Source organism: Gobio gobio (genome assembly GCF_949357685.1).
Source record: "Gobio gobio genome assembly, chromosome: 5".
NCBI lineage: Eukaryota > Metazoa > Chordata > Actinopteri > Cypriniformes > Gobionidae > Gobio > Gobio gobio.
Window position 1 is genome coordinate 14,695,384 of NC_137101.1, and position 18,022 is coordinate 14,713,405.

The 18,022-nt window shown below is 39.5% G+C and overlaps 1 long non-coding RNA gene across 1 annotated transcript; it reads right to left on the minus strand.

Moving 5' to 3' along the window:
- Window positions 1–45: 45 nt before the first annotated feature.
- Window positions 46–15,903, minus strand: LOC307126754. Its single transcript, XR_013816534.1, has 4 exons — window positions 15,473–15,903; window positions 15,261–15,369; window positions 9,202–9,335; window positions 46–937 (listed from the first exon to the last, which is right to left on the minus strand). It is a non-coding gene; the product is annotated as an uncharacterized lncRNA (long non-coding RNA).
- Between the last annotated feature and the right edge of the window lie 2,119 nt (window positions 15,904–18,022).

The following is an 18,022-nucleotide window of genomic DNA, read 5'->3' on the forward strand; positions in this document are numbered from 1 at the left end:
ATTGCTAATGATCTATTATGAAAATCAAACACACAAACGACAGTTAAGTGGGGGAAAAAAAGTCATTTTTAGAAAACATTACCATCACAAATCCACTCAAAATGCGCGATATGCCCAATGCATTTGGAAGAGCGTGGCACTAGGTTGTGAGTTCAAATCCCATCTCAACTGATAAAATGTATAGCTGTAAATCACCTTGAATAAATGCTTCAGCCAAAAGTATACTTTCATGGGGATTTACAAAAAAAAAAAAACAGAATTAATTCCATCATTCGAAAATTCATATTGCTATTGTCCATGATGGTTTTATATTCAGCGAACCAGTGCAGGTTAACAGATAAGTCTAATTTCAAGCAAGTTCATATTCAAATTTTCAAAACTCTTAACTACAGGAAAAGTTTTGCAAACTAAATACCTCCAAGTATCTCAGTCAACGAACTCTCTGTTAATCATCTCACATTTCCAACAGTAGCTTGACACCTTTCCGTGGCACGGGCCTACGAGTGAGCTACGTCAGAGCAGTCATGGGCGGAAGGTCTCATATCGGATATGGCTCCGGGGTGCAAATTAAGATAATTACGTACTGTGAATTCCTCGATAAGTGGTCCTCCAAACGCAGACGATACCGTGTTCACGCTTACTTAATGCACATCTGAACAAAAGCGAGTGCTCCTGCTAGGCGTAACGCTTGGGCCTCGGCGCTCTGCAGGAGGGCTCGTCTCATTAGGATGCTTATTTTAACGAAGCGTCTCCACGCTGCAGATCACTGCGTGGCCCCATGGATCCGCTCTCCTCCTCACAAAGGGAAATAAATCTCTTTTCGGCAGGATAATTACCAAGATAATTTTATCCGTAATGATGCTTGTCAGTCAGGAGAGCTGATGAAATTAGAGATGTTCTTGTGTAAGGAAAAAAGAGAGAATCCCAGCAGATTTATCTGTCAAGAATGAAAAGAGATGAAGAAAGAAACTAGCGAAAGAACATTCTTTTCTCCAACCTTACGTGTAATGGTGTTCAGATGAGTCTTACACAAACATTAGGATGTTCTTAAAGAAAAGGTTCTCCTAAATATGACAATTCTGCCATTATTTACTCACCCTTATGTTCCAAACCTATATGAAGTTATTTGTTTTCTGTGTTCCACACAGGAAAAGTACAATCTTTTAAGAGTCATGTAGCTCTTACAATATAGTTGATAGAAAGTCTGGAAAGTCGATGACTTCGAGTGAGGAACAGGCTGCGGCTTCAACAATGACCAACAATCAACACCATTGGCAGCAAAATGGCAATGGTTGCAAAAACCTTTTGAACATGATGCAATTTTAAGATTATCTGCATATACATTACTTTTCTAAAGTTTGGGATTGGTAAGATTTTTTATGCTTTTAAAAGAAGTCTCTTCTGCTCACCAAGGCTGCATTTATTTTATATTAAAAAAAGTAATATTGTGATATATTATTACAATTTAAAATAACTTTTCGGTTTGAATATTGTGATGTTTGTATGTACTGTAATAAAATAAAGAAGCAAACACAGGCACGAGTGTATCTTCTCTTTCTTTACTTTCTTTCTTCTCCTCTTCCTTCTCCTCTACTGCCATCTAGTGGCTACACAATGCTTCTGCAGACACAACATTTCCCCTTTCTTTGAAGCATTTATATTGGGGTATTGTACTAGAACATTACAACAATACTGTAAAGTACTATTAGTAAAACCATTGGTGTATTACTCCTGAGGACTTCAAAGAACATTTTCTTTAATGAGTGCCTTAATAACATTTAAACTTAACCAAGTAAACAACTCAAAACAACAACTGTTGAATTATGGCTATTTCAGCACCATTACCTCTATTTATTTCCGTAACACAAAGTCCTTCAACCAAGCTGGCTGTTTAGGAACTCTCACACTTCTTCTGTTACTCAATTGCTGTTCTTGTACCTGAACCTGAGGCTGTAAGCTTGGTTTCACTTCTGGTGTTTTTCTCAAACTTATCAACACCTCGTTTGGAACTCCAGTGAGACGAGAAGCGTTCCATTTCTTTCCATCCTCCAGCAAGAACGTGTTTGGACCAACTCTCTTTCTCACCAAAAATGGAGCAGTGTACCTTGTTGAGCCTTTATGAACATGCTCTGGTTTCTTAATACGCACCCAGTCCTTTTCCTTGAATTTGGGTACCTTAGCTCCTCTCTTTTTGTCAGTATAGTCTTTACATTTCTGCTGTTTACGTGTCACAGTGTCTTTGATCTCTGAATAGGTCTTCGCTTCCGTGCAGGCAGGCAGTACATTCAATTTTGTGCGCATCTTGCGACCACGAAGGAGTTCGAAAGGTGTAGCCCCCGTGGTAGCATGTGGTGTTGCTCGGAAATTATGCAAAAACTGCGTCACAGCCAACTTCCATGGCTTCTTTTCCTGGATTGCAGATTGAATGCATTGTTTCAACACCCTATTAAATCGTTCAACTGCCCCGTTGGCCTGTGGATAATATACACTGGAGTACACATGATGAATGTTACGCTCCTTCAGGAAATCAGCAAAAGCAGTAGATGTTAGTTGTGGACCATTGTCAGACACTAAACAGTGTGGGTTTCCTTCTCTACTAAAGATGGTGTCCAGAAAGTTTGTTATGACATCTGTTGTCACTTGCGATGCAAAAGCTACCTCTGGCCACTTACTATAGTAGTCCACCAGTGTTATGGCGTAGCGGCAATCCCACGTAGCAGACTCAAATGGTCCCACAATATCGATGGCTACCTTTTCCCATGGACCATTAGGTAGTTTCACAGGTATGAGAGGTGCAGGTGCAGGCTTGGCTGTTTTGTCATTCAGCTGACATGTCAAACATGAGGCAATCAAAGTCTCTACACTTCTGCCCATTTTCGGCCACCAGTAGAGCTCGCGCAGTCTTTGTTTTGTCCGTACAATGCCTTGGTGTCCTTCATGAGCTAAATTCACCAGTCTTGTACGCAGTGATAATGGGACTACTAGGCAGTGATCACCACGCATAATCAACGGACCTTCCACGGAAAGCTCATGTCTGATGTGAAAGTAAGGCTCTAGTTCTTGTGTCACTGACTTCTTGTTTTTAGGCCAGCCATTCACAATTTGTGCGCGAAGTTGTGCTAGCTGAAGGCAGTTCTCTGATGCAGAAGAGAATTCAGAGACTGACATGGCAAGTAAGTGTGAAACAGTGGCAACCATTTCTGGTTCATCTGTTGAGTCACTGGTCTCAGGTAAGGGGAGCCGAGATAGGCAGTCTGCTGTTGTGTTGTACCTCCCAGGGCGGAATGCCACATCATAGGAATAGCATAACAGACGGGCTGACCACCTGGCAATTCGCATGCCAGCTCTCCCTGTTCCTTTGGATGTAAGAAGCGTTGTAAGGGCTTGGTGATCGGTGCGCAGAACGAAATGTCTACCCCAAAGATACGTTCTCCATTTTTCAATGCTCCACACGCAAGCCAGTGCTTCCCTTTCCACAGTCGAGTACTTTCTTTCGGCTTGCGAAAGAGTTCGAGAGGCAAATGCCACTATGTGCTCGGTACCATCAGTGCGCAGTTGAGAAAGAACACCCCCCACACCGTAATCAGAAGCATCTGTACTCACGTAAGTTGGCAGTCGGGGGTCAAACAGAGCTAGAATGGGGCTCTTTGATAAGAGTGTCTTCAGTGTGACGAAACTTTGTTCAGCTTTATCAGTCCAGAGAATGTTTGTGTCAGTGGAGGTTCTCAAAACTTCTCGCAGGGGTTCAACCACTGTTGCATAATCTGGTATAAATTTACTATACCAAGATGTGAGGCCCAAGAATGAGCGCAGTGAGGCAGAATCATGGGGCGCAGGCGCGTGTACAACAGCAGCTACGTTATCGGGGTCTGGATGCAATCCCTCTTTAGAAATTGTGTGCCCCAAAAATTTAAGTGTTTGCAGCTTAAATTTACATTTCTGCATATTTAGTTTCAGACCTGCCTTGTTCAGACAGTGAAGTACAGCATTTAAGCGAGTGTCATGGATGTCCTCTGTTGCGCCATAAACGATTAGGTCATCCAGATAAGCTTGAACACCTGACAATCCATGCAGTATAGTCATCATCATTTTCTGGAAAGCAGGCGCGGCTGAAGCCAGTCCGTATGGGACACGTTTATAACGAAACAGGCCGTCCAGGGTAATAAATGCTGTTAAGTCTCGACTTTCCGGGTGCAATGGAACCTGGTGGTATGCTGAGGCTAGGTCTATGGTTGAGAATACTGTCGCCCCACGCAATTCAGCCAACAGTTCCTCTATATGGGGCAAGGGGTGACTATCTATCACTATAGCCTTATTAGGCTCCCTTAAATCAACGCACATGCGAATTCCACCTCCTTTTTTCTGTGTCACTACAATTGGGGAGACCCATGGAGATGCATCAACCCGTTCGATTATGTCATGCTCCAACAGATTTTTCAGTTCATCTGAAACTGCTTGCCTCACTGACAATGGCAGTCTTCTCAATTTTTGCTGAACAGGAGTGAAACCCTCTTTCACTTTCACTTTGTGTATGAATCCACTTGCGCAGCCTACCGTATGCACTGGAAGTATTTCCGGATTCTCATTCGTGATCACAGTATCGCCTTCAATACGACAGTGAAGAGCTTTCAGCAGATCCATTCCCAGCAAAGGTGAGCCTGACTTTACTATGTAGAATGTGCCCACCGCTGTATTACCATCATGGAAGACGTTCGTAGAGAAACAACCCAGCACTGGAATAGTCTCTTTGGAATAGGAAACTAATTTTACTTTCGCTGGATTGAGGGTGCATGAAGTGAAATGTTTACGGTACATGCTCTCGGGTATAATGGATACTGAAGAGCCTGTGTCCACAATTAACTCCACTGGCTGACAATGTCCGTCATTGGTTTTAATTTGCACTGAGCAGAGGATTTTGTCTGTCACAGTCTTAGGGTCATTCATGTACAATACAGTGAGCTCTGGTATCTCAATCTCACGTACCTGTTTCTGTGATGAGCGGCAAACTTTTGCAAAATGCCCAATTTTTCCACATGAATTGCATACTGCTTTGATCGCTGGACATGAAGGTTTGTTAGCCAGATGGTTGTTGGATCCGCAACGGTAACATGAACGTCGTTGTCTCGCGTTAGCGACTGGTCGCTCTGACGAAGAGGAAGGTGTTATATTTCTGTCCCGTTGTTTTACATTCCGGTGACTTTGTATGGCTCGTACTTGTGAAGTGTCTGAAAGAATCTCAGAGTTCTTTAATGCAGTCTCCATTTGCGCTGCTATCAAAACAGCTTTGTTCAGAGTGAGGTCCGCTTCTAGTAAAAGTCTATCCCGAACGCGTGAATTAGCTGCTCGCTCCACGAGCTGATCACGTAGCATTTGTTCTTCCATGTCTCCGAAATCACATGCAGCCGAAAGTTCCCGCAAAGCAGCAAGGAACTGGTTAACAGTTTCATCAGTCCGCTGTGTTCTTTGTCTGAATTTGTGTCTCTCTGCGACAACATTAACTGCAGGAACGAAATATTGTTTCAGTGCAGATACGGCTGTAGTATAAGTATTGCCCGTGTCTGGTAAGTTATAAAACAGTCTTTGTCCTTCTGTGCCTAAAGCATGTAGCAGAACAGCTCGCTTTCTTTCCTCCGGCCATGCGTCGCCAGTAGCATCGATCACGAGTAGGTAATTTTCAAACATTTTTAGCCAGACTGTAAAAGTAAGTGAAGGCTCACCAGGGCATGGCAGGAATGGAGCCGGTAAAGGAACTGTAATCGACATCCTCGTCGCCAATTGTGATGTTTGTATGTACTGTAATAAAATAAAGAAGCAAACACAGGCACGAGTGTATCTTCTCTTTCTTTACTTTCTTTCTTCTCCTCTTCCTTCTCCTCTACTGCCATCTAGTGGCTACACAATGCTTCTGCAGACACAACAAATATCATTAATATATCATTACTCCAGTGTTCAGTGTCACATGATCCTTCAGAAATCATTCCGATATGCTGATTTGCTGCTCAAGAAACATGTATAATTATTATTATTATTATCAATGTTGAAAACAGTTGTGTACCATTTTTTTCAGGATTCTTTGATAAATAGAAAGTTCAAAAGAACAGCGTTTATCTGAAATACAAAGCTTTTGTAACACTACCATTTAAAAGTTTAGGTCAGTAAGAATTTTTGGAAAAAAAATTAAAGAAATTAATATTTTTATTCAGCAAGGATGCATTAAATTGATCAAAAGTGACAGTAAAGTCATGTATAATGTTACGAAAAAAAGTACAGATCCCAAACTTTTTAACGACGTTATATATATACATTTATATATTAGTGGTGGGCCGTTATCGGCGTTAACGAGACTCTTATCGGGCGATACAAAAAATATCGCCGTTAATCTATTCTCAAAGTTGGGTTGGGAGCTGCGTCTATACTACGCAAGCTATGATGACTTTCACCATGATATTTTAGCGCGGATGTACACCTCGCAGAATTGCACTGTAGGGGCGAGGGAATGAGTCTTCGAACCTATGTGTATATACCTGTGTGCGAAATATCTGAAACGATACGATACTCGTTTTCTACAGTATCGATATCAGCTGCGCTCTCCTCTTCTCTCCTCTCCTCTCCGACCGACAGCCAGTTGACACTAACCCGCCTCCTCTCATTCAGTCTGGTTAACCCTCTGAACATGATTTTTCCTCATGACAGCGTGTTAGTGTTGGTGTGACTAGACATGCACCGGTAAACGGTAATACGATATACCGCAATAATGAACATGCACAATATTGTTATCGTGGGCACTTCAAAATACAGTGAATAATTATTTATTACGAATTATTCAGATTTTTAGAATGCATTTTAAGAATACTTTACCCATCAACCGTTTAAAATGAACAACACGTCAAAGAGGAACGCGCACTAATGTAAACAGACCGTGCATGAGCTGAGCACATGGCGGAACGAGTGAAGGAGACGCGCTGAAGTGCACATTCAGTCTTTGACAGCAGAGGGCGCTGACGGAACAGCAGAAATGCAGCTGTTTCCCCGGTAACCCTCGTAAACAAAACGATACGGTGAAAAGACTTAAGGCTATTCATTTTCAAACTGTCTAATCTGGACTAAATTACATGCCCTATATATTGTTTGAATATGTTCTGACTGTTGTTCAGTCACACACTTTACAATAAGGCTCCATTATTTTCCATTATTTTCTCCATATATTTTTATTTTTTTAACATTAGTTCATTCATTAACAAACTGATAATGAAAAATACTTCTAAAGCATGTTTTATTCTTAGTTAAATGTACGTTTCAGCATTTAATAACACATTATTAAAATCAAAAGTTGTAACTGTATTATTTAATGGACCTGAGCTTACACTAACTAACAGTTGCTTTTTAAAACTAACATTATCAAAGAAGAATAACTTCTGTAAAAATGTAGCTATTCATTCTTTGTTAGTGTTAATGCATTATCTGGTGAGACATTATTGTAAAGTGTTACCTATTGTTCTTTATAGTTATTTTGCACTTAATCTGTTTTAAATATTTGTTTACTTTATACATGTTTGTGTATTGCTTTATTGTATTTAAATGTTTGGTTCTTTTGTTATAAGAAAGTTATTAAACCTGTTATAGTATGACCACTTTTTTTGCAATTTATTTCAATATCGTGATAATACCATAATACCGTGACAAAAGCTTCAGCAATTAATCGCAACATGAAAATTTGATATCGACACATGCCTAGGTGTGACCGGTCTGAATTTCGCGCGGGGTTGCACATAACGTTAATTCTACTAATTCCCGCAGATTTCGCGCTCGCATCTGAAGCGCACACACAACGTAATAAAGCCGCCTCTGACATATAAGTGCAAAAATGAGCTCCTTTTTCCATCTTTTTAATGGTCAAATACACTCAAAAATGTCTCATGCCCATCTTGGTGAGTTTTAACGTAAACACAGTCGTAACTCACAGGAACAGTGTTTGGGATCCATGCGTGCGTCAGGTCTTAAAGGGACAGAAGTTATTTATCATTCAAACTACAAAAAGACAAACGATCACTTACGAGCACACATATTCTGAATGCCTTCATCAGAATTCAAATGAGCCATTTTTATCTAGATTAATTCCAAGATTACAGTGAGATTAATCTAGATTAAAAAAATTAATCTATGCCCACCACTAATATATTTATATATATAGATAGAAGAGAGAGAGAGAGAGAGAGAGAGAGAGAGAGAGAGAGAGAGAGAGAGAGAGAGAGAGAGAGAGAGAGACAGACAGACAGACAGACAGAGACAGACAGACAGACAGAGACAGACAGACATTTAAAAATAACTTAATTACAGTAGTACAGCACTAGTTACTAATTGATTAAAAAAAGGTAGTTTCTTACTAGAATGTGGTATAGTAACATTATATTGTGTCACACACTTGGTTTATTTCTTCTGCTTGCATCCCACAAGTGGCTTTGGATAAAAGCAACAGCTAAATTAATAACTGTAAATGTAAAACTTAAAATATAGTACATGAAGTCATACAGACTACTTTTATGCAGGGATTTTTTAGTCCAAGTTGGAGCTTGACTAAGGAAGTTTGTTTCCGGCACAGGGTCAAGAAAGGTAATTGCGACTTTATATCCCACAATTGAAATTTATTTATCAGATTGTGACTATTTCTTAATTTCTTATTATCTCAGTATTACCTTTATTATTGTATATGGGTACAAACATTACCATACTTGAGAGATAAAAATGTCAAACAGTAAAACGTTCATGTCAAACATAAAACAGTAAAATAAATATTTCTAATTTTGTGCTCCATGAAGAAAAAAAAACATACAGGTTTGGAACAAAATGAGTTAGTAAATGACAGAATTTTAATTTTTTGAGCGCACTACCCATTTAATCTAAAGCCTGCTGAAGTATTGAATCATTTAAAGCAACAGAATGAATGACCATTGTTGACTTTACATTAACATTGGTGTTAGAGATAAAGCAATCTTTTGGCTGGTACATAATAAGCGCCTGCTTTCCATTGGTGGACATCATATATATCTTGACACTTCATTAGCTGTTCACACACACACCTGGATGTAAACATGTAGACACTCAACTTAATAGTTAATGCTATGAAAAAGCCAGCACAGCCTTTAAACCACACAAAAAACAGCACTTGATCGCAACATGGAAAGCTAGAGAGCCAATACTTACTCCAGTGGCACTGCAACTGCACAGCTTTGATCTTGGATGTGAATTCTCTTAACTTGTCTGGGCTTTCAAAAAAGGGCTACTTAAATTATTTCAGAGATGCCGCTTCTCTCCGACGTGGCAAAGGTAGAGCCCTCCTGTGGATTTGGAAAGATAAAAGGTGCTCAAACAGACATCACGACAGGTTTATTATATTACTTAGCATAAGCACTGCCAAGCATCCCTTAAAGGAATAGACATCTTGTGTTTTTCCCTTTAAACAACAAAAAATTAACAGTGAGGAATTGGGACCCTGCTCTTGTGTTGTATCACTCAACAAAGGCGCGTGAACAATCGCTTATTATGTCAAACTTTGACAATGACAGAATTGGAACAGGGCTTCTTCAGCGCTCCGTCCCCCACTGGGAGCCCCCCCTACACACACACACACACACAACTCCGGAAAGAAAGTTTACTTTTCCTGTCATATGAAATTACATTCGCATTTGCGGAGCATATAGCAGACCATCACAAGGGAAACCAGTGTTGGGAATAATGCATTATAAGTAATGCGAGTTACGTAATCAGATTACTTCTTTCAAGCAATGCATTTTTAAATTTACAACAAAATATCTGAGTTACTTCAAATAAGTTACGCAAGTTACTTTGTTTTTCCATAAGGGCCTTGACATTTGCCAAAAAGACCTTTTTTGTTTTAAAAAACAAACAATCAAGCCCAGCCCAGGTGAGAAACAGTAACACAAAAGTAACAATGCATTACTTTCTATAAAAAGTAACTAAGTAACGTAACTAGTTACTTTTTTGGAGTGTAGCACAATGTTGTAACGCTGACCAGTAAGGTGTTAAGGTTGGTCATCGAGTACACTAGCTTTTTATTAATTATTCAGACATTTGAGTGGATATTACCTTGTATAAGTACATTAGCATTATTGTTCAACAGCCCCAGGCTTAGTATTCATGCTGATATTCCACACAATAGCGAGTGTGATATTGATTTTATGCAAAAGTTCAAGAAGTTAAAGGATTAGTTCACTTCAAAATGAAAATTTTCTGATATTTTACTCACCCCCATCTCATCCAAGATGTTCATGTCTTTCTTTCTTCAGTCGAAAATAAATTACGTTTTTTGAGGAAAACATTCCAGGGGTTTTCTCCACAACATTGACTTCCAAGACAACCAAAGGTCCAAATCAAGGTAGCTTCGGAGGGCTTCAGAGGCTCTGCGCGATCCATCGGTCATCGGTTAAAAGAATATACTTTTTAACCTTCATCTTGCACTGCTCTGCGGCTCGTCGAAAACGTCACGCTAGACATAGGCTAGATACCCTTTAGCAAAAAAAAAAGGTGAAACAATGACGTCAGTTGAAGGGCATTTGTATTAGTCCTCGCACGTCGTTGGACCGCTTGAGGCAGTACTTCCGCCTACGTCTAGTGTGATGTTTTCGACGTGATTGCGCAATCACTGGCGGGCCACAGAGCAGCGCAAGATGAGCAATTTAGGTTAAAAAGTATATTCATTTTTCTTTTCTTTTTTTGAAAATGACAGATGGTTTCGCTATATAAGACCCTATTCCTCGTCTGGGATTGCGCAGAGCCTCTGTAGCCCTTCGAAGCCCTTTGAAACTGCATTGATTTGGACCTTCAACATTTTGGTTGTCATGGAAGTCAATGATGGGGAGAAAATATTTGATGTTTTCCTCAAAAAACTTAATTTCTTTCTGACTGAAAAAAGAAAGACATGAGCATCTTGGATGAGATGGGGGTGAGTAAAATATCAGGAAATTTTCATTTTGAAGTGAATACTGATTAACTTATATTTTAGACAAAGTAGCAACAATACAGTTTCATTCCAATTTGAGTCAATGGAGTGAATGATTCAATGACTCACTGATAAATACAGTTATTGTGTGTGTGTGTGTACAGTCATGGTCAGAATTATTGTCAGCCTTGGTAAATAAACAAAGAAGCCTGTTATAAAAAATAACAATAAAGCACAAAAATCTAACCTTTCATTGACGTGTGAAAATGTGGGGAAAATCTCTTTACGAAATAAATGTTTTTCTCCAAAACATGTTGGCCACAATTAATGGCACCCTTTTATTCAATAGTTTTTGCAACCTCCTTTTGCCAAGATAACAGAGTCTTCTTCTATAATGCCTGATGAGTTTGGAGAACACCTGACAAGAGATCAGGTGTCTCCAATCTCTCAGATCCTTCAGGTCCAATAGTATCTGACAACTGAATATGCTGGACTTTGTTTTTGGATGAGTGAGGAGGATTTTTCTTCAAACCCTCCCAAACAACATGTGGTGATGTAGGGACCCCAAGACTTAACACATTTCTGCAATTCTCCAGTGGTGATCCTTGGAGAGCCCCTCATACCTCTTCCAGGAAGATTCATAACATCTTTAGTTGATTGGAACTTCTTAATTATTGCCCTGATGGTGGGAATGGGGATTTTCAATGCTTTAGCTAGTATACAGGTACTTACTATTTTGTGAAGCTCAATCTTTTGCTGCGTGATGAATGATTAAGGGAATTTGGCCTTTGTGCTTCCTCATATTTATACTCCTGTGGAACTAGAAATCATGACTGGACAATTTCATGCTAAAAAATGTAAATATGAATGGGAATATACTTCAGAGATATTTAAAATTCTAGTGGTGCCAATAAATGTGGCTAATGTGTTTAGGAGAAAAAACATTTATTTCATAATGTAGTTTTCTCCCCACTTTCAGTTCTTTTACTTTAATGGAAGGTTTTATCATTGCAAATTTTTGGAATGAAAGATCAAAGGGATTATTTTTACAGCAATCTTTGATCATATTTACCAAGGGTGCCAATAATTCTGACCATGACTGTACATATAAATTCAGACCATTTGAACTCATTAACGGACCTCAACTGTAAAGATTTCTATAAACTGCAAAAGTTACTTTCACTCAAAATATTCTGTAATGTTTTGCTTGCTATTCGCACTAAACTTCACCTCCGTGGCAGCAAAAAAACGACTTCAAGCGAGGAAGCGCAGACAGGATGAAGTCTGCTGTGGTAAAATGAATACACCTCAAACAGAGTCATTAGCAGGGAAGGGTTCACAAATTAAAGCAGTAAAAGGGACTAAAGATCGATTGTGGGGGATTTGGGCTGGCATCGCAGCGTGAGAACAGCAGCCGGATGTTTGCACGCTGTAAGGAGGGGTCTGGATCATACGCTAACCTTCATTCAGTGCGCTAGCTGGCGGCCCCATCATTGAGAGGAAGGAGTGGGCCGCCAGGGCATTGATTGATTAATCAAAGCTAATGTTCTTTTGATCAGCAGGGGCTGCCCTATTAACCAGCGAAGGAAAGAGGGGGAGAAATGCTCCATCTTTTATTTACCCACTTGCGAGGTCCCTCGTTGGCTTCCATCGCCAACTTCAAAGGAGACTGTGACAATTCTGTCACAGTTTTGACTGATAGAAAAAAAAGTTTTTTATACATTTTCCCTCGACGGTAGATTTTGTTTAATCGTTTCCAGCCTCGCTCGGTTTTAATATGTGTCGAGGAAGAGAATACAAGTCTCATGTTTTCTTCATGACTGTTTCCTCTCTCGTCTAGTTGTCTAGTGGGTTGTCCTCTTTTTCGCACTGTGCCACTTTATGCCATGCACTGCCTGTCACAAGGACACCCAGGGAAACTTCATGCAACTTTTTGTTGTTTGCTATAATTTATCCCCTTGTTCCAGGTTGGAGTGCGCACACTTGCGGTGTCAAGCATGTGCCTAAAACGACATATACAAATGACACTGTATATGCAAACCTCCCCTAAGAAAACACTATTATTCATTTGTTTGCACATCAATATTTAGAAATAATTTCAAAAAGAGTCTTTGGTACACCTTTATTCTAACAGAAAATCATTTATTTATTTAAATTTAGTTTTTAATATTAAATGATATTTAATTTTGTTGTTGTTTTATTTACATTTAGATTTTAAAAAAGTATAGTGTGCAAAGTTTAGTTTGGAAACTACTGACCTCATACTGTTTATCCACCAGAAAATGATTTTGGAACCCATTGGTTAATTCATTGCAGAAGTGAAGAGGTCAGATCTGAATTATACTGTACACCAATCAGGCATAACATTATGAACATCATCCCCCTTTTGCTGCCAAAACAGCCCTGACCCGTCGAGGCATGGGCTCCACTAGACCCCTAAAGGTGTGCTGTGGTATCTGGCACAAGATGTTAGCAAACCATTCCTGAACCATTTTTGCTTTGTGGCAGGGCGCATTATCCTGCTGAAAGAGGCCACAGCCACCAGGGAATACCGTTTCCATGAAAGGGTGTACATGGTCTGCAACAATGCTTAGGTAAGTGGTACGTGTCAAAGTAACATCCACATGGATGGCAGGACCCAAGGTTTCCCAGCATATAAAGTGTCATTTGTATATGTCGTTTTAGGCCTCGTACAACACATGCTTGACACCGAAAGTGTGTGCACTCCAACCTGGAACAACGGGATATTTTATAGCAAACAACAAAAAGTTGCATGAAGTTCTGATGCTCACATGCCCACTGTTGCCGCTTTCGGCAGTGGACAGGGGTCAGCATGGGTCTGCAGCTATCCAGCCCCATTCGCAACAAACTGCGATGCACTGTGTATTCTGACACCTTTCTATCAGAACCAGCATTAACTTCTTGAGCAATTTGAGCTACAGTAACTCTTCTGTTTGATCGGACCACACAGGCCAGGCTTCACTCCCCATGTGCATCACTGAGCCTTGGCCGCCCATGACCCTGTCGCCGGTTCACAACTGTTCCTTCATGGAGCACTTTTGATAGATACTGACCACTGCAGACTGGGAACACCCCACAAGAGCTGCAGTTTTGGAGATGTTCTGACCCATCTAGCCATCAAAATTTGGCCCTTGTCAAACTCACTCAAATCCTTATGCTTGCCCATTTTTCCTGCTTCTAACACATCACCTTTGAGGACAAAATGTTCACTTGCTGCCTAATATATCCCACCCACTATCAGGTGCCGTGATGAAGAGATAATCAGTATTATTCACTTCACCTGTCATAAAGTTATGCCTGATCGCAGTATATAACACTATTATTGTCAGACTTAAGGAACAAATGTATATAATTGACTAATAATAACTACCTACATGATTTAAAATATCTGAAATTAAACATTACAAATACATTATAAGAAGCAGAGAAGTTGGATATTGAGGACATTAGGCCAGAGTGGGGCCCATTTTTAGCCCAGGATTTTAATTAATTGTGTAATCAAAATATATTATACTTTTTATATTTTACTTTTATTTCATTTATTTTATTTATAAAAGCCCTGGTAATTTTCCTAATTCTTGTTTTTCGTTAAAAGTAAAAAAAAGGAAGTAACTGTGTTTGGCAAGCACTGAATTATTCAAAGTGAATATGTTTTCAATAACATTCTGGAAATAAATTCTGTTAGGGAACACTTTTTTTCCTTTCCTTTTTGAAATACAAAATGTATGTCCAATTATAGAATCACTCAGCTCTACAAGCTTCACGTGACGTGATTTTGGGTGTAAGAGCATCGCTTGCACACCATCTTCACCGCAACTAAAACTGCCGTCGATTTGCAGATTGTTTGTCTCTCATTGAAAATTAATTATAGACTTGTGCCTTCTACATTGAAGTGGTACTGCAGGACCAATTTATGACTGGCCCACCGGGAATTCTCCCGATTCTCCCAATGGCCAATGGTCCTGGTCTGAGGATGTGAATAGTGACACATAAACAACCTTTGACTGTTTTCACAATACAATATAGCCTCATACCTTAATAAAACTAAGAGTAGAGAAGATCAACTAAGAGAAACCCAAAAGAGCCTACAGATACATCAACTTCAAACTGAAGGGCAACTTCTTGGCCGCAGCATGCTTTTGTGGACACAACAAGACAATCAACTGCACACAATCCCACCCCAGAAGGGACGTTTGCTAGCCTTGTGGCGTTTCATATCATGTTTAAAGTTCCCAAAAGTGCACTTTTTTATTTCTTTACAGTTAGATGAAGGGAGACCAACCTGAGTGTAGACTAAGTGAGGTGTCCTTCTACATCTTGTTTCATGTTGTTGGGTGACTCTCAAAGTCTTGGAAAACTCAAGGTCTTTTAGTCGGGTCCTTCAGAGGTCTCTGAGGGACATACATCTCATATTTAATAACAAAAATTCAGAAGCAACTCTCTCAACACATATACAAACATACACGAGCAACTTAATACACAAACGACACTTACAAGTTGTGTGAAGTTGCCTTTGTCTTTGTTTTTCCTCTCCTGTTCTCGTTCCCTCCACTCCTTTTCTCATCTGAGAGGCTGTTTCCTGCTCAACCCCTGCCCTTGAGTTTTTCCCAATGTCAGTGCACACTTCAAACACCAGCTGACAAGCAGAGGAGTCTGCTGAGAATCCCTATTCCAAACAATTATTCCGTCTCCTACACGTTGGCAGATCTCTTCCCAGAGCATTACGTCTAATCAAAAGGTCCCTTTGACCCATCAACAACTCCGTGGACGTGCTGATAAATTTGCCCCTCGCCGGTAGGTTTGAATATAGTAATGCTCACATACGTTTAATATATAAAAACAAGCAGTGCAGATGTCGATTTCTAGAAGCTAGAACGCCTGGAGAACATGTTTGGGTCGAGCAAACTCTCTCTCCCTGTATCTTTGGCAGGCTTCAGGCAGTGACTGTACCTGGGAAAGTTTTGTTAAACAAACAACATCTTGTGAAACTAAATCATTTAATATTGATTAAAGCTGGGGTAAAACAACTCGGGAAACTTGGCCGCAGACTGGATGAGCAAACGCAGCTCCACGAGATACAGATGCTCCTGTGAGGAACCTTTTTACCAAATGTAATCTCAACCTTTATAGACCCGTTTGATTTTACTTTAGAATAAGCTTGCCCAAGAGTCTTAAAGTTGTCTTTTAAATTCCAAAATAGCCAAACTGGTCCATTATGACCTCAAATCATGATGTGCAAACCTGAATTTAAAAACAGCATTCATAGGATTGCCCGTACAGCCTCACAGGAGTCAATAATTACAATCCCTGATTAAAAACAAGACGATCAATAGAGATCACCGCCATGTTTTTGGAGTATCCATCAAATGTTGTAATCTGCGAATGGAGCTTGATCTTTCAGTGCCCCTCCCTCAAACTCATCTTCACAAGCTGATCCTCCTTTGCAGGCTTTTTTTTTTCATTTATTTGGAGTATTTTCATATTGATTGTGCTGTAACTGAGGCCTTTTGTTTGGTAAACCCCAAAGCCAGTCTGAAATATGGCCTTGCTAAAGTACATCAGATTGCAGGATCAGTTTCTCCCTTCAAGAAGCTGAAGACTTGAATTTGTTCACTGCAAAGTTATCAACTGGTACTGGGTTCAGGCATTGAAAAGGGGATTTTACAAATGGCAACAATTTAAATTTCACCAACTATATCACAGACTTTGTGAGATGACAAATACAAATTGGTCCTTTGTTACAACCTACCCCACTACTGGGGTAGGTTGGAACAGGTAGACAAAATGCACAAAAACTAAGGGTACTCCCAAGTGATCTGCCACAACAACAGTTTTATTTTAAATGAATGGCTGCAACAATAAAATACGTGTGAATATGGGGAGTGTATGTGCATATTGTGTGTGTGTTTGTTTATGCACATTCATATGGGTGTGTGTGTTTGTGTGTGTATGTGTGCGAGAGCATATTAACATAAACATAGGCATTCTGTAGAATTATTAAAATCACAAAAATGTTCTTAGTTGTATGTAAGTGGATGGTTTCAAGACACGCGTTACAACCTAACTTGCCACTGTCACCCATTGTTTAGCTAGCTGTATTAGCATGGTGCTTTGAAATTAGCAGGAAGTTGATACACCTTTGGCCTGATATAACTCATACAACATTATCTACAACAGTAGAAGTACTAAACAAAATATTATCTTTTTTTTTTTACTTTCTCACCTCAGAATTAGATTTTCTGCTGTAGCTTCAGGAGAGATAGCAACACAGACTGGAAAACCATTGTTTAGCTAGCTGTATTAGCATGGTGATTTGAAATTAGCAGGAGTTTGATACACCAATCTTTTCTAGAGAAACTACACTTTGGCCTGATATAACTCATACAGCATTATCTACAACAGTCGAAGTAGGGCCTACTAAACAAAATATTATCTTTCTTACCTCAGAATTAGATTTTCTGCTGTAGCTTCAGGAGAGATAGCAACACAGACTGGAAAATCTCCATGTGGGATCGTAAAGGAAGCCAGAGGAAACTGAAACTGTCAAATGACTCCTATCTTATCCGTGATTTGTGGAATTGGTAGTGGTACAACTCTCCCTGTGTTACAACTATACCCGGTCTCCCCTACTATTTATACTACAAGACTGCATTGAATAATGGATGCTAATGCTAAAATATATGATATAGTAACAGCTATAACTTTGAAACTAATAAGTGATTGATAACGTGTTTTAGGAACAATTTCTCCTAGCAAAAGGATGTCATTTGTTCAATCTAATTTCATTCAAATTAAGCTTAATCGACAGCCTTTCGCTGTGAATATACAGCCTACTTAACTAAAGCTTAAAAAACATAAACAAACTTTTTCAACTTTTACAGACAGTTTGTCAGCCTTCATAACCTTTTAATTGAATGAGGATTAATTGATATTGGGTAAATGCCAACAGTTAAACTCACGTTAGTCTTTGTAAAAGCCATTTACCTTCCATTTCATTAGCCCTGTAGCATTTTAATGGATTATAAATACTTGGCGGATCTGTCA